Here is a 27,126-nt window from a genome sequence, read left to right as displayed (position 1 = left end):
TAGGTATTACTGCCTACTGGGTAAGTCTCTCCTTAGCTCTAGTTGAAGTGGGTTTCCACTCTTTATGATCATCTCATATCGCTACATAGCTGCCCTGGGCTGTACCTGATCAGGACTTCTGGGGCTTCTCAGACTTCTGTGGTTCCCTGAACCAGATACTAGCATTGTTCCTCCAAAAAACAAAGCATCAGAGATATTTCCAGATGAATGTCTGCTCTTTAAAGTGCTGGAGAAGGCATTCACAAGGCAACATTGCCTGGTGTTGTGGAAGAGTCCACCTGACAAAGGATAGTATCAAATGTTCGTGTCCCCAAAATTCATATGATGAAACCCTCCTCCTCTATGTGAGTATTTGGAGATGAAGCTTTTGGGAGGTTATTAGGTCATGAGGGTAGAGAACCTTAACAATGGTATTAGAGCCCTTCCAAGAAAGGACACCAGAGAGCTTTCTTCTCAGGCTATGTGAGGATGCAGTGAGAAAATAGCCATCTATGAGCCAGGAAAGGGGCCTTAGACATCTGATCTACCAGTGCATTAGTCTTGGCTTTCCAAGCCTCCAGGACTGTGAGAAATTGTGTTTTAAGTCATCCAATCTGTTTTTTTCTTTTATAGTAGCCCAAATGGACTGAGACAGAGGGCTTGACACTGAGAGAGACTATGTGAGACTTCCCCAGCTATGACCTTATATAGGCCCCATTTTGGGGTGCCTCTAATCGGACACAGGGAGCAACTTAATTCTTGTTCCTACTGTGCCACCAATTAGTGGCACTCAATTTGGAATTGTGACTGAAAGGTATATAGGGATATGGTTAACTTGCAGCTAGTCTGTTGTATTCTTATTCCAAGGTTGCTTGGAACAATGATACTGACCTTGGCCAAGGGAAGGTTACAGCTAATGACTTATAAGTTTGAAACACCTTGATATTCTATACTAACTTGCCCACACCCTTTACTGAAAATGCATAGATCAGTGGTCTGCACCTGATTTACCTGGTTACATGGGCTGTTCATATGACCAGTAGGGTATAAAATATTCCTCATTTTATGTGCCTTGCTCCCCTGAGAGCACAATGTCTTACATACCTCAGTGGTTTGTGATGCAAAAACAAAGCACATTCTATACAAAAGGGGCCTATAAAGCTACAGCTAGATATCCCTTTTTCCCCAAAAATTAGTGGTGTTCACAAGATCACTGGAGCCTCTTCCTTATGAAATAGGACAGGCAGGATGTTCTGGTCATACCTAGAGAGTCATTCATTCCATCTAGGACTTAGATTTCAACAAGCAGTCCATGGAGTGGGTTTAAAGAACTTGTGAAAGCATCCATATCACCATTGTCTTAGGTCCAGGGACTCCCAGTTTATTGATGGAATCTGGACCAAATTGAATAGGAAGGAGGTCCATACATACATGGAAAATCCTACACCATTTCCTCCATGGCCCTACACTCAAGACCATGATACTGAGGGCTCTTCAGAAGGGCAATGGTAATGGTACAACCCACACCCTCATTCAGAGGCATTGATTTAAAAGGGTATCAACAAGATGGGCAAATAACTAAATATAAGCCAAATCCAGGACCCCAGGCCTTAAGGAAGGATCTGATGTTGCACTCTGTGGGCCTCCAAGAAGCACAGCCTACCAGCAACCAGGCCCTGGATCTAACTGCCACTCCTAGACCCCAGGAGTTATGAGAAACTCCTGGACCACTCAGGGCAGCCACAGTAGATCCATGGACCCCTGTGAGGTCCATCTGCAGGATACTGAGGCCAGAAGTCTCCACCTCTGTGCCACAATTCTGAACATGCCTAGAAGCTCTAGTAATTGGTTAAATTAGGATAAAGAGGAAATGTTCCAGAGCAAATGTTTTAAATCAAAGAATTACATAAGAGTACATATTGGCGCTTGACTTGAGACTACTGTTGTCCATGGGCTGGATGATGCTAGAAACATAGGAAGAACACACCGAATCTTCCATGAAGCAGTGCATGCTACCTTAGTACTTATGCTTAGTAGTACTGCATCATTTGATGAAGTCACTGGAGTCTTGTTTCTTCAGTGAAAAAAAAAAAATCACTATTGCCCTAATGGGATCACAGCTGCTACCCTACCTGGAGCTGAGCGGCAGCATGTCCCAACAACCTGGATGCAAGCTGCAACTCCACCTCACTGGGCCATAGAAAAGTTTCAAGATGACCAGAGCAGAACACTTTCCTACACTTATCTGTTGAGTTCTTCTCTGTGCCTCCAGTATATCTTGGAATGGGACGCTCAAGCTTCTTCCAGACATAAGCTTATCTATGTACAGATCTATGGATACAGATCTTAGAGACTGAGCAAACTGTCTGGGTGACTCACGTAGCTGTCCATGGCAAGGACCTCTTCAGATGAGACCAAATGTAATTAAGATGCTAATGGAGCCTGACTTTCTGATACTGAGCCTAGAACTGCATGCCAGACTAAGATTCCTGCCTACAGCTATAACTTGGAGGTGGATATACTATATGAAACATGGACAGCCGCTCAACCCATTTTCTGGCAGATTCCTTACTTGGGACTTTAAGCCCTCTGAGTCATCTGATTTTTTTAGGTTATTGGTCCGCTAACTCTGGCCATGCTCATGTGGCCCTTGAAACTGATCAGCATTGTACATTCAGCTTTCTAGACTATTTGCAGTCTGACAGTGATGTGCCATTTTGACATAAGCTACTAAACAATGAGCTGACAGGCTGACTCCACACTTCCCATTTTTTCCTGGTCCACACAGCATCATAAGGCTGTTGGCTCATTAAATGCAGCTGCCCTCAGAGAGGGGCTACCTCCTCTTGGGGACTTACTGGGCAATGGTCAGGAGGAAAGGAGACCTTTGGGGCTACATAAACCACTTTAAAAAGGTGAGATTTTTGTCCAGACCATCTCTGAGAATGGTCCATCAAACTTTTTCTTAACAGAACCCCCAAACTAGCCTGGTTGATATGCCCTCCAGCTAGCAGCCTGGCCAAAAGCAGATCTAGGAGATTCATACTTGATGCTGGTTACATTTTCTGAAAATGCTTTTGTTCCCTTTATTCTGGCCCTTCAGATGATAGAAGGGTGACTAAGAAAGGATGTGAAGCTATAGATACTGGAATGGGACACCCTGGTTTTGTGACTGTGGACAGAGAAAAAACCCAAGCACCTGGGAAGGAAACCACCTCAGACCCTGGGAGGTGTGGTAGGACATTGTTTCAGGAAACTTTAGTAGAAATATACCCACATAGCTCTCTTGAGCTGCCATGAACACTATGAATTTAACCAACTGCTACGTCTGCCATCCCTGGCCAGAAAGACCACAAGACAGCAGGGGACAGCCCCATCTCCAGCTGAACCTTTCAAAAGCACCTCCAGACATCACCCTCAAATCCCTTTTCTCAGACATTCTGTGGGACAGACCAAAACAAGAACTGGAGTCCATTGCTCAGATACGAACACCAAAGCTGACCAGCCAGTGGGAATCTGAGCTCTTGCTGTTTGACCCAAGGTGGGGTAAGTCAGAGGGGAGGGCACAGAACTGTGGACAATGATTGTATCCAGGAGCCCACGTATGTGTTTAAGATTGTACTCATGCGAGTCATGCATTACCTTGCTTACCCCACAAAAACACTGATTTGCCCACTGGGGAAAAACAAACCACATTGGCCCTTCTAGAGCCTTCTGTCTCAATGGTCTTTGAAGGAGAGAAAGTGTAGGGATGTGCTTCAAAACAGTTACTTGCTCTTAGCTCTGTGCAGCAGGTATCTACACAACAGCCACAATCAAGGCAGCATGATTGCATGTGCAATACACACATCCATCCTGTTCAATGCCTTATTTCCCATCTGAGAACACAGAAATGGGGATTCCTGGGAAGATCAGGATTAGGAGTTAGAGTCAACTGACTAGAGAAAACACGGTCAGTGGACATTTGAAAGAAGATGCTTGGCCAGTGGGAAGTGTAAGGGATGTGTCTGCAGATGGGGAGCTATCTTGGATCACAAAGTGATCCCAGGAGAATAGACACCCATGGTGAAGCAACAAAACAGAGAAAGTCAGGGTTTCCTTTACTACATAATGTTGTACCAGCCTTCTTAAATAGATTCTATCTTGCTTCTAAAGAGGACGAAGAAAAAGATGGTACTGTATAATCACCATTGAGATTGACTTTCTCAATCTTTTCCATCTACCATGAAGCTGATGAGAAAGAGAAAGATTTATGGTAAAAAACAGGGTGATAAGGGTTTCCTACTTCTAAAGGCAGAATAGACCACCATTTGGAGGATTGATTTGATGCATGGGTAGGAGAGATGTCTTCCCCTTCTGCAAATGTATACCACTCAAGGGCCTGAACAGTCGAGTTTTTCAGAGTAGTTTTGCTTCTCATGAAAAAAATAATGGAAATAACCAACTTTGAGGTCACCAAAATGGAGGTACTGGTGCCCCAAGCCATAATGTATGCTGTGAAATGTCACCTCTCAGAGGCCCCTCCCAACATACGCATAGAGCTTGGCATGTGCCTTCTTCCGGACATCTTCTAGGACAAATGTCAGTGTTTAAGGCAAATGGTAGGGTTTGGCTTACAAATAGAAAGCTCAATTTGAAGACATACTAAATTCTACTGATAGTGAGATATATCTCTGAGTGTAAAATGGCCCCAGCTCTAAAGAACAACCACCCAGAAAAGTATCTCCCTCCTAGACTTCTATCAGGGACATGAACTCTAAATTCCTGCGACCTTACTTTGGCTATACATTATAAAAGGTATGTGTAGTAGCTATTAGTACTGCTGTAAACTGAAAAAAAAAAATACTGTTAGCCTTGAGTATCCATACAGGAAGAAGTGGGGAGCCACTTCCACTAATACCCAGAGGCAGCTCATTCTCTTGATGGCTCCCTGAACTATCAGTCTTCATAAGATTGGCAGAGGAAAGGACACAGGACGTCTCAGGCTCATTCATCACATACTTGGACCCAGATATGGTATGACTATAATGAGGAACCATCTCAGAGCCCCTACGAGGTACACCTTGGACTTTAAACTGTATCCCATAGAGACCAGATAGAATTCAGGAGCATTCTCCCAAAACCTGTAGTCAATAGTACAGATCTCCCCAAGAAGAACATGACCAAAATCCAGCAGATTATGACCCAGAAATTCCATCCTGGCAGGGAGGGGAAGAGCAAAGGAAGTCATTTATACACTGAGAATTCATCTTGCTCACTCTTTGGAGGTGAGATGAAAATGCAAACCACTTTGGAAATATACCTCTTGATGGGAGAGAGCCCATTGCACAGAGTAACATCAGTTTTCAAACAAAACCAACATTGAAATTCTATGGCATCATATATATTGGGCCTTGATGTCATGACAAATCAAAATCATTTGACAGCCCTTTCTCCATCACAGTTTTTTTTTGTAGTAATTGATTTTCCTTGATCACTTTTCACCTTCCGTATTCTTCATGCAGTGAAAGGCAAAGTCTTGTGGATACTATGGTATAGCAAAAGTTGAAAATTATCACTGTAATTATTTATGTACTTAAGATATATTACATAGCTATTCCAAAATGATGCCTTATAGGTGTGTTTGGGAGAAGATGAAGGGGAGAAGAAAGTGGTAGCCATCCAGGAGTTCAAAGAATTCCATACCATTCAGATTGGCTTCCATTTGCTCCATTACCAGAAACATCATGGAATATATTTTAAAAACTCATTATTTATGCCACTTTATCTTACTTAATTTTGTGTCCAAACATACAGAAACTAATTGGCAAGTTTTTAAGCAATCTTTAAAAATATTACTAGGACTGACTCTTTCTGAAGTCTGTATAAATAGCTTATGGCGAGAAGTACTGTGCTCAAGTTTTACATTAAATATATTTTCCTTTGCAAATTCTTTAATTCCACTGAATGATTAAGTCTACCAAAAAACATACTGCATGTAAAGATGTATTACAATCTCAATGCCAGTAAAATAAAATTTGCGTCCCTGTTGGCCTGCTACAAGTCAGAGTTCAGTGCTAGTATAAACATTTGACTCCTTGATTTTACTCTATATAAGAGCCATATGTAACGTACTATAACAAAGGAGCTTCTTGTCCCTTGGTCATTTAATTAAAAGAAACTTCAACTGAAAAAAAAGTTGTCAGTCCTAATGTTAAGGTGAGAGATGCCCCCACAGGGGACCATTCGGTGCACCCTACATGTTGGCCAAGATAACATGGAGATACGGTACTCTTAAAAAGTCCATGTCATCAGAAAGCTATACTGATCTGATAAGATATGACATCAAAAGACACCAGTGGGGTGTCTTCTGCACAAATGCTGTACATTAGTAAAACCAACTTACCCTCTGATATATTTAGTTCTTATTCTTCCTGCTTCTATGCAATGTTGGTTACCACTCTAGCATCTCATTTGTCCTCTCATTAGTGGATATTTTCTTCCTCCAGTGTCACTGCGGACCTCATTAGCTGTCTTCAAGACAGAACACCCTTCCCTTTCAAGCACATGGTCCCTCTCAAATCCACATTCATGAGCTACAACTCCATAGGTGGTACCCCACCCCACAGCTCAAGTTCTCCCTGAAGTTTAAACAGTTCCGTCTTCCACTTTAAGATCAGTCTGGCCTTGAGGTCCAGCACATAAATCTTAGTGGAAAACCCTATCTAGCAAGCAACAATCAGTCAGCTGATAGCACTGGCCTGGCCAGTGGATTGGGACAATGGAGGAAGTGGCTGGGAGAAACTAAGCATTTCTCAAAACAAAACTCAGTAAGGAATAGCATTTGGGTCCAATTCAACCTTATATGTCCTTAGACTTATATAGAAGGAAATTAAAACAAAAAGTCAATGAAAGGATAATGAGAGGCAGGATGACCAAGTCCTACTAAAGATTTAACCCCAAAGAGTTAGGAAAAGAAAACTTCACCCTTGATCCCTTTAGACTAATTCTCAAGATCATTTCATCAAAAGCACAGAAATCTTAAGCAAGGAAAGAAGAGGTTATCAAGGGTTTAGAACTCATCCCATCTGAGATTAGTAACTAGAACTAAGAGTGTCCTCAATTCTTCTTGACCTATTTCCCCTAATTTTAAGAGTTGTCCATATAAGGTAAATAAAGTAAAAAAAAGAGTAACTCCTTGACCAACCCAAGTACTTAATTTGTGGCTTTTTGGAATTGAGATTGATCTGCCATTGAAAAGAGTAGATGGTATTTACCCTTCAGCCTGTTTGTACACATGATATATGTTATTGCAGTGAAGATTTGTCAATATGAATAGATAAGAAAATTCCCAAGTTTATAAATATGAAGCACAGCTTTAGAGAAATTAATCTATGAGCAGAAATTAAATGTTGCAAAGTTAGAGTAATAGAACAAAGAAGCCCTGAGGATGGATGCATGTTGAAAACTACTACCATCACAATAGAGCTTCCCCAGATGTCATTTGTAGGTTTCTGTATCAAGTCCTGTCCACAATAGTCACATTTCTATCACATAGAATGGATGGGAAATACTCAGCATAATAAATGGCTGCCCAAGCATGGGTGAATGGAGGTTCTCAGACAGTGGAACAGTGAGTTCCAGAGTCTACGGATATCTCCAAATCTGAGGCAATATTTGGAAAGATACTTCATGTGCAGAGCTTTTCATCTATCAGAACCATTGGCAGAGCCACTTGAGAGGAGAAGACCCCATTGTACGTGCAACAGCCCAAGCTCTGAGTCCATTTTAAAAGCCCTGCAGGGTAGCATTTGTCTTAAGACATTCTTGTGTAACTAATTTCCCCAAGACAAACCAGGGATTGAGTTTCAGTTTCTATCAATTCCCTCAGGGTAGTTAGAAGTCCTCCAAGGCACATATGTCAGCCATATGGTGGTCACAGCAAGGGAACAGTCACTCATTCTCCACACAGGGATTCACCTCACAGCATCAACAGGGAAGATGTGTCTCACTGACCATCTTCCAGACAATCTAAATGACCAGACAGCATCCTAAAAAGGACACAAAGGTTATTCAGACCCATGCTGGGCTATATAAGGACATTATGACATGGAACTATAATCTGTAGGACGAAACTCATCTCCTTTTGGTGAAAAGGAATTTCCCCCAGACAGGGGAATGGACATGCTTGAATGTTCAGACTCAGGGGGATGGGGGTGGGGGGAGGGGATGGGTTTATACCTACATGATGAGTATGATGCGCACTGTCTGGAGAATGGACATGCTTGAATGTTCTGACTCGGGGGGGTGGGGAGGGGCTGGGTGTATACCTACATGATGAGTGTGATGAGCACTGTCTGGGGAATGGACATGCTTGAAGCTCTGACTCAGGGGGATGGGGGGCATGGGCAATATATATAACCTGAACTTTTGTACCCCACAATAAGCAGAAATAAAAAAAGAATAATAAAGGAAAAAAAGGAATTTCCCAAAATGAGAGAAAGTGAGGCAGTTATCAGAAGCCCTAGGAACTAAGTTTAGGGAAGTCATCCCCAAAAGTAGAACCTGTTCTCTTGGGGAAACCCCCTGGCCTCTGATCAAAGCCATTTAAACTCTCCCTACCTTATGGAATCATTGGAAATTTTGATTCCATCATCCAGCCTCCTTCTATTTTCTCTCTTTCTAAAAACTACAAGTCACCATCTAGTCATAGGAAAGAACTAGGTCAGATATCTTCCACAGGGGGTAATATTTAACCCCTCTACAAGCTATTATTTTGCAATATAGGGGGACATTTTTCATTGTCAGTTTGTGAGAGGGTGCCAAACATATCAAGAAGGAAGAGTCAAGGGATGATGCTAAAAATTCTACACCACACAGCACAATCCCCTACAAAGAAAGAATTAGACCTCAAGTGTCAACAGTACTGATGTTGATACATGGAATAAACTGGTGATTCTGTAAAAGAAGATCTGAACAATTTGAAGCCTGTCCAGGAACACAGATAAGACCTTTACAATTCATAATATACAAGCACATAAAGATGAACAAGCCCAACCTGAATTGTTGGAGCTTATTCCCAGAGCAGAGAGAAGGTATCTTCTACCTATCTCAAAGTTTTCCTAAAGAACTTCCTCACACCCATGCATTGCTGATTTCAAGGGTGTGTTCATATTGTGAAGACAACTTGGTTTTTTCCTGTTTCCTTCTGGGGACACACAGAATTTTAATACATTTAGAAAGCTATGAGTGGGGAAGCAACTTTCTCACCACCATTTTCACAAGAGGCCAGATCTGGTGATGAGGTACAAGACACAGATCCCAGAAACTACAGCTCTATGGTCCCACCAAGGTACCCTTTCTGTGCTAAGATCTATTCACTCTGGATTCCTTCCTCAAATGAGAAGCCAAGGGCCAAAGGAGTGAATTCAAACTCTAATCTTCAGTAGACCAGGACACCCATGAGAAGACACATAGGTCTTAGCCTCAATTGCAATTGATAAAATAACTCCTTGCCTTCACGGAAGATAACTTCAAGCAGAGCACTGAGTCCTGACACCTCTAGAGCAGGAGATATTTCTTCTGCCCCCATATGGCTAGTGTCCTGCAAATTCTGTAGATGGGGCACTTTCTGCTGTGGAATATGGCCTAAGTGGAACTTTGCCAGTCAACATGGACAAAGGTTATAAAACCACTGCTTAGGGCAGATGAACCACCTAGACAAACTCAGGTAGAATATGCCACCTTGATATCTAGTTATGTTCAAACTATTTCATACCCAGCTTTCACAACTCAGAACATAACAGGGAAGAAGATATCCCATTCTCTGAAGGTGTAATCACAGCTCTGCAGGAGGCTGCCCTATGGACAAACCTAAACAGACTCCACTGACCATTTTCAGGATCTTCATGGAAAAAAAACAAACCCTTATTCTACCTGAAATACCACATGTACCTATAAACAAAGCCAGGCACATGATGATGCTCAAGTATTTGCTGACTAGAAGGGAGGAAGGAAGGAAACCGAAAAGGAACCACGGTCTTATCAAAAGCATCCTTAACCAGGCATGTTTTCCTGGCAGTCAAAAGACATCCCAAAGTCTTACCATGGAAAGGATATATCCTGATCCAATAACCCGGGTTTCAGCAGATCCATGACCAACTTCTGAGCTACATCTACAGAAGACTAGGCCTGGTCATGAGGTCGACCTCTCCCATTGGCCACAGTGGCCTACTCCTAGCAAGCTCCAGAATAAGGGGAATATTTCATGACACCAACCACAGAAAGCCTGACCTTGGCAAGGAGAAGCATCAGAAGGTTTACATACATCTGTGTCTAAAGAGGGACTATGTGATTAAGATGGGCCTACATGATTCATTTTTGTTTTTCAAGATATCATGTGGGTACAAATGTTTTCGTTATATTTTGCATCTTTGCCTCACCCAAGTGAGGTTTAGAGGTTTGCCCTTCCCCTCTATAATGCACACCATGTCCATTAGTTGTGAGTTTACCGCCCCCCCACTCCCTAATCCCCAGAGAATATTACTACCATGTGAGTACCATAGTGTTGATCAGTTAGTGCCAATTTGACGGTGAGTACATGTGGAGGCTATTCCTTCGATCTTGTGATACCTCACTGCAGATAATGGGCTCAAGCTTAATCCAGGAAAATATAGGTGGTGCTATATCACTGTCATTTCTTATAATTGAGTAATATTCCATTGTATACATATACCAAATTTAGTAATCCACTCATGGATTGAAGGGCACTTGGGTTGTTTCCACATTCTTGCAATAATGATTGTGCTGCCATAAACATTCAGGTGCAGATGTCTTTATTATAGAATGTCTTTCGCTCTTTTGGGTAGATGCCTAATAGATCTATTGCTGGATCGAACAGTATTTCTATTTTTAACTCTTTGAGGTATCTCCAAATTCTTTTTCCACAGAGGTTGCACCAATTTTCAGTCCCACTTGCAGTGTAAGAGTGTTCCCCGTCTCTCCACATCCTCGCCAGCATTTGTTGTTTTGGGATTTTTTGATAGAGGCCAATCTCACTGGGGTTAGGTGATATCTCATTGTGGTTTTGATTTGCATTTCTCTAATGATTGGAGATGTTGAGCATTTTTTTTATATGTTTGCTAGCCATTATTCTGTCTCATTTTGAAAAGTTTCTGTTCATTTCCTTTGCCCATTTATTGATGGGGTTGTTTGATTTTTTTCTTTATTGTTTTTAAGTTCTAGATAAATTCTTGTTATCAGCCCTTTATTGGATGTGTAGACAGCAAATATTTTCTCCCATTCTTTAGGCTGTCTATTTGCTCTAATGATAGTTTCCTTGGCTGTGTAAAAGCTTTTTAATTTGATCAGATCCCATTTATTTAATTTTTGTTGCTGTGGTGATTGCTTTGGGGGTCTTCCTCAGAAATTCTTTGCCTAGGCCAATGTCTGAAAGGGTCTTCCCAACATCTTCTTCTAGAATTCTTAAGGTTTCTTGCCTTAAGTCTGTTATACATATTGAATTGATTTTTGTGAGAGGTGGGGATCCAGTTTCAATATTCTGCATGTAGCTATCCAGTTTTCCCAGCACCATTTACTAAAAAGAGATTCTTTTCCCCAATGTATATTTTTGTCTGCTTTATCAAAGATTAGATACCATATGTGGATAGTTTCATTTCTGGATTCTCAGTCCTGTTCCAAATGTCTATGTCTCTATTTTTGTGCTAGTACCATGCTGTTTTAGTTACTATAGCCTTATAATACAGCTTGAAGTCTTGTAGACTGATACCTCCCCCCAGTTTGTTCTTTTTACTTAAGATTGCTTTGGCTATACGAGGTCTTCTCTGGTTCCATACAAAGCATAGAATTATTTTTTTTAGATCTGTAAAGAATGATGATGGTACTTTGACAGGGATTGCATTAATTCTGTAGATCACTTTAGGTAGTATGGAAATTTTAACAATATTGATTCTACCAATCCATGAGCAGGGTAGATTTTTCCATCTGTTTACATCTTCTACAATTTCTTTTCTTAGTGTCTCATAGTTCTCCCTGTATATATCTCTCACATCTTTCATTAAATATATTCCTAGATATTTCATTTTCTTTGAAGCTATTGTAAAAGGTTTCGCCCTTTTGATTTGAAATTCAGCTTGACTGTTATTGGTGTATATGTATGGCTCTGATTTGTGTATATTGATTTTGTAGCCTGAGACTTTACTAAATTCATTTATCAATTCTAGGAGTCTCTTGGTTGAGTCCTGGGGGTTTTCTAGATATAATATCATATCATTGGCAAAGAGCGAGAGGTCAATCTCATCTGCCCCCATTTGGATGCCCTTAGTACCCCTTTCTCTTGTCTAATTGCTCTAGCAAGGACTTCCAGCACTATGTTGAATAAAAGTGGAGATAGTGGGCAACCTTGTCTGGTTCCGCTCCTAAGTGGGAATGGTTTCAATTTTTCCCCATTCAATATGATATTGGCCGTGGGTTTGTCATAAATGGATTTGATAAATTTAAGGTATGATCTGTCTATGCCTATTTTGTTCAGAGTTTTTATCATGAAGGTGTGCTGACTTTGTCAAATGCGTTTTCTGCATCTATTGGGAGAATCATATGGTCTTTGTTCTTGCTTTTATTTATGAGGTGAACTGCATTAATAGATTTGCATATGTTGAACAAGCCTTGCATCTCTGGAATAAAGCCCACCTGGTCATGGTGAATTTTTATTTTTTTATTTTTTGATGTGCTGCTGAATTCAATTTGCTAAAATTTTGTTGAGGATTTTTGCATCTATATTCATAAAGGATATTGGTCTGTAGTTTTCTTTTTTTGTTGTGTCCTTTCCTGGCTTTGGTATCAAGGTGCTATTAGCTTCATAGAATGAGTTGGGGAGGATACTATCTTTCTCAATGATGTGGAATAATTTCTGTAGTATAGGTATGAGTTCTTCTTTGTATGTTTGGTAAAACTCTGAAGTGTAGCCATCTGGACCGGGACTTTTCCATTTTGGGAGGTTTTTAATTGCTGCTCCAATTTCCAAGCTTGAGTGAATCTGCAGAGAAGCAGCCTGGGACAAGCAGTGTACATGGTTCATTCTTATACCTTGAAACCCATGCGAAAGTCACTGGACTCTGTTCAGGGTACAGATTGTCAGCACTGACAACTTGGACATTAGGACATATTGACTATTCCAGTCATACTGGCAATCTCCCAAATCACCTAGACTGAGAAAGTGAAGGTAGATAAATATTCTGGAAACTTTCAAGATAGTTGTATAGGCCGGGTGCGGTGGCTCACGCCTGTAATCCTAGCACTCTGGGAGGCCGAGGTGGGCGGATCGTTTGAGCTCAGGAGTTCGAGACCAGCCTGAGCAAGATCGAGACCCCATCTCTACTAAAAATAGAAAGAAATTATATAGACAGCTAAATATATATATAGAAAAAATTAGCCGGGCATGGTGGCACATGCCTGTAGTCCCAGCTACTCGGGAGGCTGAGGCAGGAGGATTGCTTGAGCCCAGGAGTTTGAGGTTGCTGTGAGCTAGGCTGACACCACGGCATTCACTCTAGCCCGGGCAACAGAGCGAGACTCTGTCTCAAAAAAAAAAAAAAAAAAAAAAAAAGATAGTTGTATGGACAAGACAGTAGAATACTGGGCTGTTCTAAGATGTATGTAGCAGGCAGAATAAGCTTTCAATTTGACAACCACTAGGTAGTGTGGGATAGTCCCCAGGGAAGCAGCAAAGCTCATGGTGATCATGGTGCATCCCCGAGTTGGGATCATGCACTGAGTCACTGCTCAGCTCATCTGATGTGTTCACTTAGGACACGGCAATGGGGGAGGGTCTCATACAGCTACACAGTGTGGCACTGGCCAAAAAGGTTGGGGATGTCTGTGGAAACAGGGCAAAGTTCCACAGAAAAATCATTTGGGGAAGCCCCTCAACACAGCTCTTCAGTACAACCAACTCCATTGCTGCCAGCTGCTTCTGTCAATCTCACAAAGATGACACCAAGCCCAGGGTCACCCGGGAGCCTTGTTTCCAAGCCTGCAGCTCATCCTCTGGGCTTCTCTTGGTAGGTATATGTGGTCCTGAATTAAGAAACTCAGCCCTGCGGGGATTCAAAGGAAACCACCAGATGAGGACAACAGGTCCCCAAGATGAGGGGTGTCAGGCAAATCCTGCCTGTTCCTAGAACACATGATTGTACCTCCTTCCTGAGATGGGGCTTCTAGTCCAGGATCACTGGGGTATGGTACAGCATTTGAGACACTCATTCTTCTCTGAAGGGTGGCCTTCATCCCAATGGTAGCTGCTTCAGCCAAGGTTATGCCCCTTCTCTGGGAAAGCCATATCCAGGAGCTTCTGGAGAACAGAAACCCAGTTAGGTACATCAGTTGGCAGCTCTGGAGGCCACCCTAGCTCAGAGCTCCTCGTGGGGCTGTTTGAAGGATCTGCTGCAAAAGCCCCGCAGGTCAGCTTCTTCCCCCTTGCCTACCATGCTTCACTTGCTCTCTGGTGCTCCAAGTATGCTTACCAGTGAGCCTAAGTTTGTAAATGCCCATCTGTCAGTCTGCTTTTAGTGAACCCAAACTAAGATGCCCGACTTTCACATACCCATTATTTTATTCTCAAATTATAAGTGGCAAAGGAAGAAATCCTCATTCCTTGAGGAGTGTGTCAACTAGTATAAATCCTCTGGGTTTACCATGACAAACTAATGACACAACTATTTTTGCAGCTAGAGATTATTTAGTTTGTAATAAACTAAGTTGATAAAATTCCAGAGGCCACCTGCAGCCTTCCCTAGAAGACACCCTGTCTCACTGCCTTTCTTTTCACATTGCACAATTGGTGTCCTTTTACCTATGTAGTAAATCTAAACCACATTACAAGATTTGATGGTGCTTTCACATTCCTCAGCCTAAATCATAAATATTTTTGCTTAAAGGTGAAATACTGAGAAGTTTCAATATTGACCCCAAGTAAAGACTTTGTACTGGTGTCAGCACAGAGGATTGAGTTTAAAGGCCATGTCAGCTGGGACTTTCCAGAAGATGTATCTGGGTAAGGAAGGAGGAGTGGAAGGGCTGAGCCTCTGCAGCCAGTTTCCTCCATATCCCAGACCCAGGACACTATAGGAGGGGAAGAGTTCTCTGCAGACATGATATGTTTTTTTCCAAACTTGACAGATATAAAGGGAACAATGGAGAGAGGAAGAGACACTGAGTGATGCTGGTGATGAAGAGAACAATCCACAACTTTCTCTGGTCACTTGACAAAGGCAGCTTTCAATATTTCCAATACCACTAAGCCTGTGGCACTGAGGTCTCCATATCTTGTTTTTAAGTAACTTATTTTCATTGTCCATAATGACATGAAACCTTACTTTCACCCCAAAGCATGTTTGTCATCCAACTTGGAATCAGTCTCTAAGGACCGTCAGGCCATCTATCTGGTGTGTTCCTTTAAGTTACTTCCCCACAGAGAACTTAAAGAAGACAGTCACCAAGGAGACATGAAGCATCCCCTGGCTTGTAATCTTCAGGGGGAAGTTCAGCATCCTGTAGCTGAGGTCTCAGATGCCTCTTTGCATTAACCCCACAAGTCATTACACGTGACACTCTGCCTGCTAGTTTGAGGTAAGTCCATATCCATGGTAATGAACTAGTGTTTAAAGCTCGGGACATCATAAGTGATATCGGCATTTGCCCTACTAAATGCACTAGGAGCTTATTGTTCTTCTGAAGCAATCCTGGTTCCTACAGATGGGTCCTGGTAAGGAATATTTTGGATAGCTGAAGTCAACTGTAGTTAGGATACCTTCTGATACATAGGTGGGATCCAAAATATACCTTAATACCTGTAAATTGCAGGTTCTAGCTCAAGTTAATGGAAGGCAGATCCATTCAGTTTAGAGATTTGTTCTTTACCTACACCAAGTCAAAATCAGTGGCAGTCATCCTTGAGTCCCACATGATCAGCCCACAAGAGTTGTTGGGGTATGGTAGTTTCAGAATACACCAGGTATTTAAGGAAATTGGACATCCACTAGGACAGTTTCATTGGCTTCTCCCACTGACCTGTATCTTCTGATGCCTAAGATGTGGAACATGTTTGAAAGTGGCAAAACATACATAACCATCATCTGCTCTGAACTCTGTCACTCAGAAAACTCCAGTTGTGCTTGGAATATATCTAAAGTCACTGACATAAGAGGCCCCTTGAGTGACAACCAAAGGTCTAACACAGGAGTAGAAGTTTCTAGTAAAGATTATAATTGGGTCACGTAAAGCTCAGTGGCTAGAGAAAATTTGGAACTGCATGACCACTAGAAAGACTTTCTGCACAAATGGGCATTCTTCTCATAACACAGAAGGGTCCTGTTATCATGACCTTTATGGCAGAAAACAGGATTTTTGGTGATATGACCAGGCTGAGGAATGTTTTGCACTTCAAAGCACAGTCCAGATGCCTCCCCTAAGGGAAACATTTCATCTTAGTCATAAGTAGGAGAGAAGTCTTGCTCTATCTTAGCCCTGCACACACAAGCCAACATGAACCATATAACCATTGAAATAAATACCTAGACCTTTTCTGGCAGAGTGAGTGTCCACACAATTGAAAATGTCCCTTGAGTCATATGTTTCATCAAAGAAAAGGTCAACCATCAAAGGTCTCTGTCCATGTGAGTACACAGACTAGGGTCCAGCCACCTTCCACACATTCACCAGGGCATCAGCTTTCACAATTTAAAACCCATCATGACTATATTCTATCATGTGTGACAACTCTAGGGGTGCATATAAAGGATGTGTGTTTGGGTTCAGTTGGAATGAGGATGTACTTGTAGCTACAAGGTTGTCCCAGCTTTCCAAGTTCTAAACATTTCCATACAATTATATATGTCCTTATCCCCTAAAACTTTGTGTTGGATTTATCATGCTAAAGGCTGCCTTTAAACTTCAAGAGATCTGGGAAGCTTGTGAATGGTGACTTGAAAATCTCATTGAGTAGGAGAGTAAAGAACTAGAATGACATATCCTGACAGTCTAGACTGGAAAATCCAAGGTCATGGTAGTCTAAAGAAAGAGCTGAAGAAGACACTGACATGGAATGAAGTCATCTAGAAGCCTCATAGGAGCAGAGGAGGATATGAAGAGGTACCCAGGCACTGTTGTCCTCGCTCCCCTGCTGCTTGCCCCAGCAGAAACTCCAGAGATCAGAGGTTCCACCACACTCACGTCCATTGCCAATAAAAGATCACTTCTGGGACCCAGATACCTTCAAATACCTTCAAGTACACTGCCACCATTGTATGATTTGCTCAGCAGATCCAAACAGCTAGGGTTTTATGTTTCAGTCCCTTAGCAAAGGTCAGCCATGAGAATCTTAGTCCCTGAAGGACCTCAACTGTGACGTGATGTTATAGCACCAGTTCTTTATTTTTTAATGGAAGAATTTGTATAACTTTCTATATTAAGGGACAGTATGGGGTATGGTAGTTTCATAGTACACCAGGGATTTAAGGAGATTGGACATCCACTAGGACAGTTTCATTGGCTTCTCCCACTGACCTTTTATCTTCTGATGCCTAAGATATGGAACATGCTTGAAAGTGGCAAAAAATACATAAAGGAATATAAGGAAACTTCAAGCAAGGTTGACTAAGCCACATGTTCCCCACAGTCTACATCTATTATCTATATTCTTGTTCTTTGGTGATAAGTAGCTATCTATATGCCATCCAATAAGTGGGAAGTCTAGGCCTTCTCCCTGAAAAAGGTGCATAACATGAGGATCTTGTTAGGTTTAAGCCATGGCCAAAGGTACTCAAGAAACAGAACTAAGAACTACAGGATTTAAGATTTCATGATTCCCTTTAAGTCATTCTACAACCAGAGGACTCTTCTCAGTGTGCTGCACTTGATATTCAAACCTTATTGGAACAAATTGATCATAAAATTGCCAGCATTCATTTTGGTCATGGGACATTTATCTAGTGATTCTTTTGTTACTCAGCCTTGTATTCATTACTAACTGACAGGTTGGGCCAAGGGCTGCCCTCTTTCCCCTCTGACTCTACCAAAAGCCTGTGGCATGCCCATTCCCATGAGTGGCCCTTACATCCCAGCCCTCATCACTCCAGCCAGGACCTGGGTAGGATGCCTCCCCCAGGCCCCAGTGCTCTATTTGGGACATTGAAGAACACTCAACCAACTCACAGCCCAAGAGCACATCTCTGTTGGCAGGAATCTGATTGGCAGTTTCAAACACCACAGGGTCCCGTTTTCCCCCTCCAGCCCAGCCTACCTGTGGATCTGCTGTTAGGGTTAAATATGAAACAGGCAGAAATGTAACATCTTTCCCTAAATAGAGAACAATTCACAAACTTTCCATAAAAAAAATTCTCACTTCTCTAAGTTAATATTTTTGCTATATTAGAGTCTCCTTCATTCAAATATCAGGCAATGTTAAAGATCAGGTAAACTAAGGAGACAGCAAATTTAAAGATGATGTCACTATATGTGAGTCTCAGGTGACATTTGTACCATCCATACCTCCACATATTTACACAGATTGAGAGAGTGACACAGAGTAAAGCAACACAAGAACCTTATCAGGGAATTTTAGAAAAGCATGCCATAGTCTGGAGTGATTCATACCAGGCAGGAATAGAATCAACTCTGAATATCTCCTTACAGCAAACAGTGGCTTTTCAGACAGCCCCACTAACATGTCTGCTCTCTACAGGGGTAATGGGATGCTTTCTTGATCAGAAGAACATGCCTCCTGCATCCTGAATCTCCCAAGCATAAAATCCTCCCCTCCTGTAGGTAAACTTTTATAAACTTGATTGTCCATTCTACCTGCTGCAGACAGTCTTTTGAGGGACAAATATGTGAATAGAGCTCTAGTCAACGACTTCAGTGGCAATCACCTTTATAGTCAAGAAGGTACAGAAATTTAAACAATAGTTGAAGACTGCAGTCAGGCACAGCTTCTGGGCATTCAAAAGTAGGTGACTATACTTCGGTAGGCAGCAAGATCTTCTGTGAAGTTTCAATAAAATCATGATTCATGCAGATCATATTGAGGTGGTTCAAATACCAGGTAACATTAAAGATCAGATAAACAAAGGAGATATCCAGTGATTCTTTTTCTACCTGAAACTGAATGTATTTCAGACACTAAGAAATAGGTTTGGGTACCTGGAATGGAGCAGGTTCATTGAACCTAGGCTCTGGGGCTTTTGTTCTCTGGCTCTACTCTCCCTTGCCCACAAGTAGCTTCAGTTTTTAAATCTCTGGTTGTAAAATTGTGCATACTGGCAGAAAAATCCCTTCTGGAAAGGAGATTCTCACAAGTTGAGGTGTATGGACATGGAACATTCAGGAGGCAATAGACTCCACAGGAGTGAAGCAGCAGTTGCTAATCCTCCCTGTGGTTGCGGCTGTGACGTCCAATGCCTGGGGAAATGGTTACGGATGAGTAAGTGGGTCACTCCTCTGCCTTTCTATCCGGCCAGACCCTGGGATAGGACTCCAGTTCTTCTAGAAAAACCTGGATTTCTAGATAAAGGATGTATCTGTGCCAATAAGAAATTCCTGCCCCAAAAGTATTGGTAGACCTGCTGCTCCAAGTGCTCATATTTTAGAGAAAGGTAGAATGGTCCTAGAATATTCCCCCATAGCATAACTGTTCTATTCCAGTGAGTAGGACTTAGGGCCAGGAAGGCTTTCCAGCAGGGAAAACCTCACTTTGAACTACTAGTTCAAGTAGACAAATCAGTAACAGAGACCTTCTATTGTGGGTCTGTTCTTCTCCTGGCAAGTACAGAAGGGCAATCACCCAGCATTTGACCAGATTCTCACGATTCTTTAAGTTTACCATTTGGAGTCACATGCCAGATGATAGTGAACTACCATATATTTAAGCCATCACAGCCTTCATGCAATATATGAAATCTTTGTAACCGGCTCCATAAGCAAGAAAACATTTTATAGTGTTCTTTTATAGTTCTCTTATGTTTCAAGTTCCCAGGCCAGTAAGATTTGCTGATCAGAACTTTGTAACTTTCTGTTGAGTGATGCATTCCCCATTTTGAGTTTCTTTCCCAGAAATGGCAAAGTCTCCTTGCAGTCACAAGATAACTACAAAGCCTTACACCACCTGTTTGTTCAAAGATGACAAGATAAGTGATACTCCACAATAGATTGTGCCCAACGACCCACTGAGCCTATGGCACAAGGCTGAAAGAATCACCAATATTAAACCCTAGCTCATTATAATACTAAAATACCCACCCTGGGAGGGACATATCCACCATTTTTTTGGTCATGGGACCTATACATTAGCATGATTTCTCACTGTACTTGCATGCCCAGCACTCTACCACAAACACATAGTGATGCTTATTCCCCTTATTCATTTCACCTCCAGAAAAAAACCCTGACTCTGTTGATCAGGGAGTCAGATTTGAGGTAGTTCATACCTCCTTTCTCCCAGTTGACATGTCCACTAAAATAAATCCTTTCTTCCTGGACAATCCTCATTGTCTCAGTAATTCGCTTTCTGTGTGGTGAGCAACAATGAAGCCCCCCTGTGGGTTTGTTAACATCCTTGCTAATAAATTACCACCATTTCTGGCTTTTAGTACATAGTTACCATTCTAGATAATATATTCTTTCGATATTGGCATGGCACATGTCAGAACTGGTGAGGAAGAAGTAACAAGTACTCTGGAAAACACCTGTGTGCCAGAGTGAGGGAAAAATCTAGAGACCCAGGGGTCTACTTATATCAGTAATGCTTTTTAAAGTGCCTATGGCGTGCAGGAACATCACTTCCAGCTTCCAAGTTAAATTATTTATTACATCTCTTTACCTCCTACCATGAAAAGTATACTTCCAAAATAGGTAGGCATTTTTGGATTTTAGAGACAATATATGTTTCAAACCCATCATTTGTGAGCTTCAAAAGGCTACAAAAGTGTTGGAGACTTAGCAGATGGGGATTCTTCAGCTTATCTTGGCCTTATTACCTACTGACTTGCCTCTCGTGGTGTTAGAGCCATGGTGGGAGAGGATGTTATGGGCTCTCTGCAGGACTGGATAGCAAATGAATACTGCGGATACCTAAGATTCCAGCTGAGTCCTCCTCTTTACCAGTAAAAGACTAATTTGGAAGTCAGCTCCAATCATGTTAGCTAGGCCTTAGAAATGGAGCTCCTGGCCATGAAACATGAGGTAACTGTTTGGAATTTTCTAGTATGGGCTTGGTACTATGAAACCAATAAAGGCTCCAGCAGGTACAATATTGCAAAGGAAACATTTGAGGAGTTTAAAGGTCACATTTAAGTTATAAAACTAGATGGGGCTCATACTCTCATCATCTCCAATCTCTGTAGCACCTACAAACCTCAGATCATACCTATAGCCTCAGGGAGAGACCTCTGGGACAAGCTGACAAACAAAAGAAAGTTAGAGTTAATTTATAGACGGATTGGCTGAATACGTAAGTGCTAACTGAACATAAGCTGCTATAACACTATGGATCTTTGGAGGTAAACTTAAGAGACTATTGAAGGTAAAAATCTTCCCATTAGACAGATTTGATCATCTCTTATGAGGGGAAAAGGGGCCTAAGATAAGAATACTCAGTCACGTGCATTAGCAAGTGCATCGGCTGGCTGGTCAGACCCTGGAAGACTAGAAGATGTGAGGAGGCCTGAAAAAGGCATATAGATGGCTCTACGGAAATAGACGACCTACAGAAAGGGAGAAAATATTGGAAAGCTATACATCTAATAAAAGACTAATAACCAGGATCTACAAAGAACTCAAGCAAATCAGCAAATAAATAAATAGTGGGCAAAAGACACGAAGACATGACAGAAGCTTTTCAAAAGAAGATAGACAAGTGGCAAAAAAACATGAAAAAATGTTCAATGTCACTAATCAGAGAAATGCAAAGTAAAACCACAATGATATATTACCTTACCCCAGTTAGGATAGCTTGTATTAAAAAGTCCTAAAACAATAGATGCTGGCATGGATGCAGAGAGAAAGGAACACTTATACTATGTTGGTGGGACTGCAAATTAGTACAACCTTTATGGAAAACACTATGGAGGATTCCTGAAAGAACTAAAAGTAGATACACCATTTGATCCAGGAATCCCACTACTGGGTATTTACCTGAAGGAAAATAAGTTATTGTATCAAAAAGACACATGCACTTGAATGTTTATCACAGCACAATTCACAATTGCAAAGTTGTGGAATCAATCCAAATGCCCATCAATTCATGAGTAGATTAACAAAATGTGGTAAACATACCACAGAATGTTACTCAGCCATGAAGGAGGATGGCTTAATGCCCTTTGCAACAATATGTATGGGACGGGAGACCATTATCCTAAGTGAAGTATCTCAGTAATGGAAAAGCAAACACTCACTTTTAAATTAGAACTACCTGAAGAGCACACATGTGCCCAGAGGGGAGTATAACTCAGTGGAAGTCAATTAGGGAAGAGAGGAGGGAATGGGCAAAAACCTACCTAACGGGTACAGTGAACACTATCTGGGTGATGGGCACACTTATAACCCTGACTCAAGCATTACAAAAGCAATCCTTGTAACCAAAACCATTTGTACCCCCGTAATACTTTGACATAAATTTTTAAAAATTATTAAAAAAATAGATGGATCTATGGGAACAGTCATTCAGATTCTGACTCATGAGCAGTAAAATGGCCACACTGAGATACGCACAATGAAGACATGAGGATATTGAGCTACAAGTTCCACCATAAGAATCAGTGGTGAAAATGATTCTTCAAAGTGAGAAGAGGAAAAACAAGTAGTAAAAACCCCAGGCCCTAGGAGCTAGACTGAGGAAGTCATTCCAAGGAGGTAGACAGTTAACTTCTACAGAGACATTGTCCTTCCTTCTCCATAATGTTCCATTCTCCTACCTTTCTAATTTCATGGAGAAAATGCACAAACATCCTGCACTCCACTCATGAAGACCCCATAGGAGAACTGATACAAGACATGCTTGGGTATTCCTTGAGGAACCTAGCTTTGCATTTTTAAATGGTAGACTTTGCTCCCCAGGAAAGACATGGCAATGTCTAGACACTCTTCTTTTATCACAACTGGAGGGTAAAGTTTACCATGGGTATGTAACAGAATAGATAAATACTGCTAAACATCCTATAATGCACAGGACACACCCCTAGAATGCAGAATCATACAGGAAAAGGATCAAAGTCGACAATTCCTAACCTAGTTGGAAGCTTTGACACCAAATATGTAACTCAAAGCCTTTGAAAGCTTCTAGAAGCACAGATAAATTCTTTAGTTAAGATTCTTCAGGCTGAAGCAGCTCACAGATAAAGCCTAATCATGGCTGCTGAAGCTTACTGTCTAGAGCTAAGAAGTGAGCCACTTTCCACCTGGTTCCCTCAAAGTTTCTTAAGAACTGGCTGTCTGCCATGCACTTATGCCAACAAGGGTCTGTATATAGGCATTAATGTAATGGTGAGAGTTTGGCATTATCCCATTTCCCACTGAGGACACTGATGATACAGTGGTCACATAGTGACATCTTTTAAGCTATGACTGGGGGACCAACCTGCCCACAACTTTCCATCTGAGGCTATACTTAATGTGTTGGGTGCTGGACTCAGACCCAGGATCCAGTGCTTCATGACCAGGGTGAGTAATGTTTCCCACTTCAAAGGATGGTCTAGATGCCTCCCCACAGGATGCACTTCATCTTAGTCATGAGTTGGGGAGAAGCCTTCTTCTATCTTAAGTCTGCCATGCACACAAATCTATATGAATCACACAGCCACTGCAATAAGTACCTAGACCTTCTCTGGCAGTGTGAATGTCCGCGTAAGTGAAGGAAATCAAATCTCAATTCACACTTCAGGAAACAAAAAATAAACCATCAGAGGTCTACTCAGTGCAGAGACTGGGGTCCAGCTACCTCCTTCACATTCACCAGGGTGTCAGTCAGCTTTCACAATGCAAGTCCTGTTGTGAATACACAGTATCATGTGATTCACAACTGCAGTGGTGTATGAAAGACCTCTGGCTACATATAGTCCCAGCTCTCCAAGGCCAGGCATTCAGACGTAAGGGTGCCACTCTGAATTATTTACACTAGTATGTCATTATCCCCTAAAACCTCATATTGGATTCCTCATGCTAATGGTTGTCTTTAAGCCTCAGGACAGCTGGGAAACCAGTGAATAGTTTGAGTATTTTCTTGAGCAGAAGAGTTAAGAACTTATATATATATATATATATTTCATCTTATTGTTATGGGGGATACAGAATTGCAGGTTACATACGAAGAACTTATATTTTTACTTGACAGATAACAGAGTGGACCATCCAAGGTGGTTTAGGAAGAAGTTGAGGAAGACATTGACATGGAATGAAGTTGTCTAGAGACCTAATAGGAGCAGAGGAGGATGTAAAGATGTGCCCAGGCACTGTTGTCCTGGATGCCCTGAAACTTGATCCAGCAGACACTCTGAAGTCCAGAGGTTCCATTATGCTCACTTCTACTACCAGCAAAAGGACTTTTGGGACACAGCTACCTGGTGGTAGGCATCGCCTCCAAGTATACTGCCACCATCATATGACTTTCTCTGCAGCTCAAGACAGTTGTATTCTAGCTCTATTTCAGCCACTGGGCAGATGGGCAGAGGTTAGACATGAGGATTTTAGTCCTTGAAGGACCTCAAGTGCAGTGAGAGGTTATTGGGCCAGTTCTTTGTTTTTATGAAGAAATTTGAAACAACTTCCTGTGTCAGGGGATAGGACATGAAGGAATACAATGAAACTGAAGAAACCAGAAGTATATTAATGCCCTGCAAGTATTATACAAGCCCAGAAGTATACCCTTTATCCTCAGTAACAGACACTGTAACAACAGTGGTAGTGATGCCTTCCAACCTCAAGTCTCATGGCTGTATTACCACTATCCCTCAAGGCTGACAGAGCCATGTGTCTTCCAATCTATGTCCCTTATCTAGATTCTTATTCTTTGGGGATAAACAGCTACCTGGACACTATCCAATAATGGGAGGCCTTGGCCTCCTCTCTGAAAAGGGCACTTAGTGAGCATTCTTACAATTAAGATATAGGAAAAGATGGCTATCAAGTATAAAGAATTGACAATTTTTGTTCTAAGTCCTTTAATTATCATGACCCCCCCTGTAAAACATTCTATGACCAAGAAAAAAGTCTTACCCTGGGCTGTGATTAATATTCATACTTCTTTGGAACAATTTTCCATGAAGTTGACAAGACTGATTTTGGTCATGGGATATCTATCCAATGACTTTGTTACTCACAGCCCGACCAATTACTGACAGACCAGGAGCCAGCTGAGGGCTGTCTTCTTCCCCTTCTCTACCTCTACCATGAGTGGACCTCTCAAGCCTATCCTCCATCACTCCAGATCTGCCAGCATCCAGGGTTGGGACCTCTCACCCAGCCATGCCCACCTCACTCTATTCTAGCCCCTGTGTTATCTGTGAGATTTCAGGACACTTGACCAACCCACAGCTAGTAGTTCTCTGCAGGCAGGACTCTAGCAATTGTCCAACATGGTGATATTTACCATTTAGGCTTTCCTACATTAGCAAAGACTTCAGGGATAAATATGAATCTGGCATTAGGGGTTTCTACCTAAGGCCACAAGAAAAACATCTGAGTGGTGGACAATATCTGAAGTTTTGAGGAGAATGCCTACTCTAATACTGACCAGTGTTAGAAGTTAGAAAAAGTGTCATACAACTGTCCTTTCCTAAGACAATGATCAGGAATTGAGATTTTCTATCAATATCCATAGGATAATCATATAATCCAGGCAGTGAATTTGTGTTTGCCAAACTGTAAGCTATGTAATCAAATGTAGAACTTTTTTACCATTGAATTCAAGGCCTTATTGCAAGCTTCTTTCAGTGAGTGCATTGAATATGTGTACTAGTTAGGTGTTCATGTATACATTATCACTAAAAATCTTACTTAAAATTTGTATTAGTGTTAATGTAATTAAGATAAATGTCTATCAACTATAAACCATATGATATGATTAGGTATGCTTTTAAAGAGGTTTCTAAAAAAAATAAATAAATAAAGAGGTTTCTACCACATGGTTCAAAATCTTAGTGGAAAAAGTGTTATGTCAGCAAGTAGAACTAAAGTGTATAGTGAGTTGCTTGAAGACATGTTGAAAAGCAAAAGGAAATCTTGGGATGGCTCTCAGCAATCCAGTGGTCATAGAGAGGGAGCAGTCACTCACCACCTGCAGGGACTCACCTTTCTGGGATTCAAAAAGGCAGTGTTTCTAAGCATCTTCCCAGACAAGTTGCATGTGACCAGACAGCATACCGTAATACAACAGTCATTCAGATTCAAACCCACGCCAGGCTGCACAACATGAGTACAGAACTTCATGGTACAAATCTCGAGACATAACAGGTGAAAAAATATTTTCAAAAATGCAAAAGGGAAGAAAGTGAGACAGTAATCAAAAGCCTTAAGAGCCAAGTTTAGAAACCCTTTTTCCCTGGGGGAACTCTCCTGGCCTCTGACCAAAGCCATCCAAATTCCATTTTCTAAAAATTGGAATGTCAATTTTGTCAACATCCACACTGTCTTCCCTTTGGAAGAACTACTGCAAAACACCCACTAATATTCTTAGGAAAGACCTATCACAGCTGTCCTCCACAGAAGTGATTTGCACCCTGCCCCTGAAGTTGGGTTTTTTTGTTTGTTTTTGTTTTGTTTTGTTTGTTTGTTTGTACCACATAGGGGTAAATGAGGCAATTTTTTGTAATTCTCCCTATAAGCTGCACAGACATACTCCTTCCAGCCAGAACACAGCATGAACATACACATCCCGCAAGAAGTCTTGGTTGGACACTGATACCAAGCAAAGTCCCAGTCTTTGCATGGACAGTGACAATAGGCTATGTCGTGTCTAACAGGGGGACTGCATGATTACGGATGGGCCTACGTGGTTTATTCTTACACTTTGATGTACAGATAAAGGCCACTGAGCTTTGTTCAAGGCACACATGGATTTTTTTCCCAGGCTTGATGATTTGGGGGTAAAGTCATGCTCTGATTTTA

Source organism: Eulemur rufifrons, chromosome 4 (assembly GCF_041146395.1).
Source record: "Eulemur rufifrons isolate Redbay chromosome 4, OSU_ERuf_1, whole genome shotgun sequence".
Lineage (NCBI taxonomy): Eukaryota > Metazoa > Chordata > Mammalia > Primates > Lemuridae > Eulemur > Eulemur rufifrons.
Note: the sequence above shows the minus strand (reverse complement) of the source record.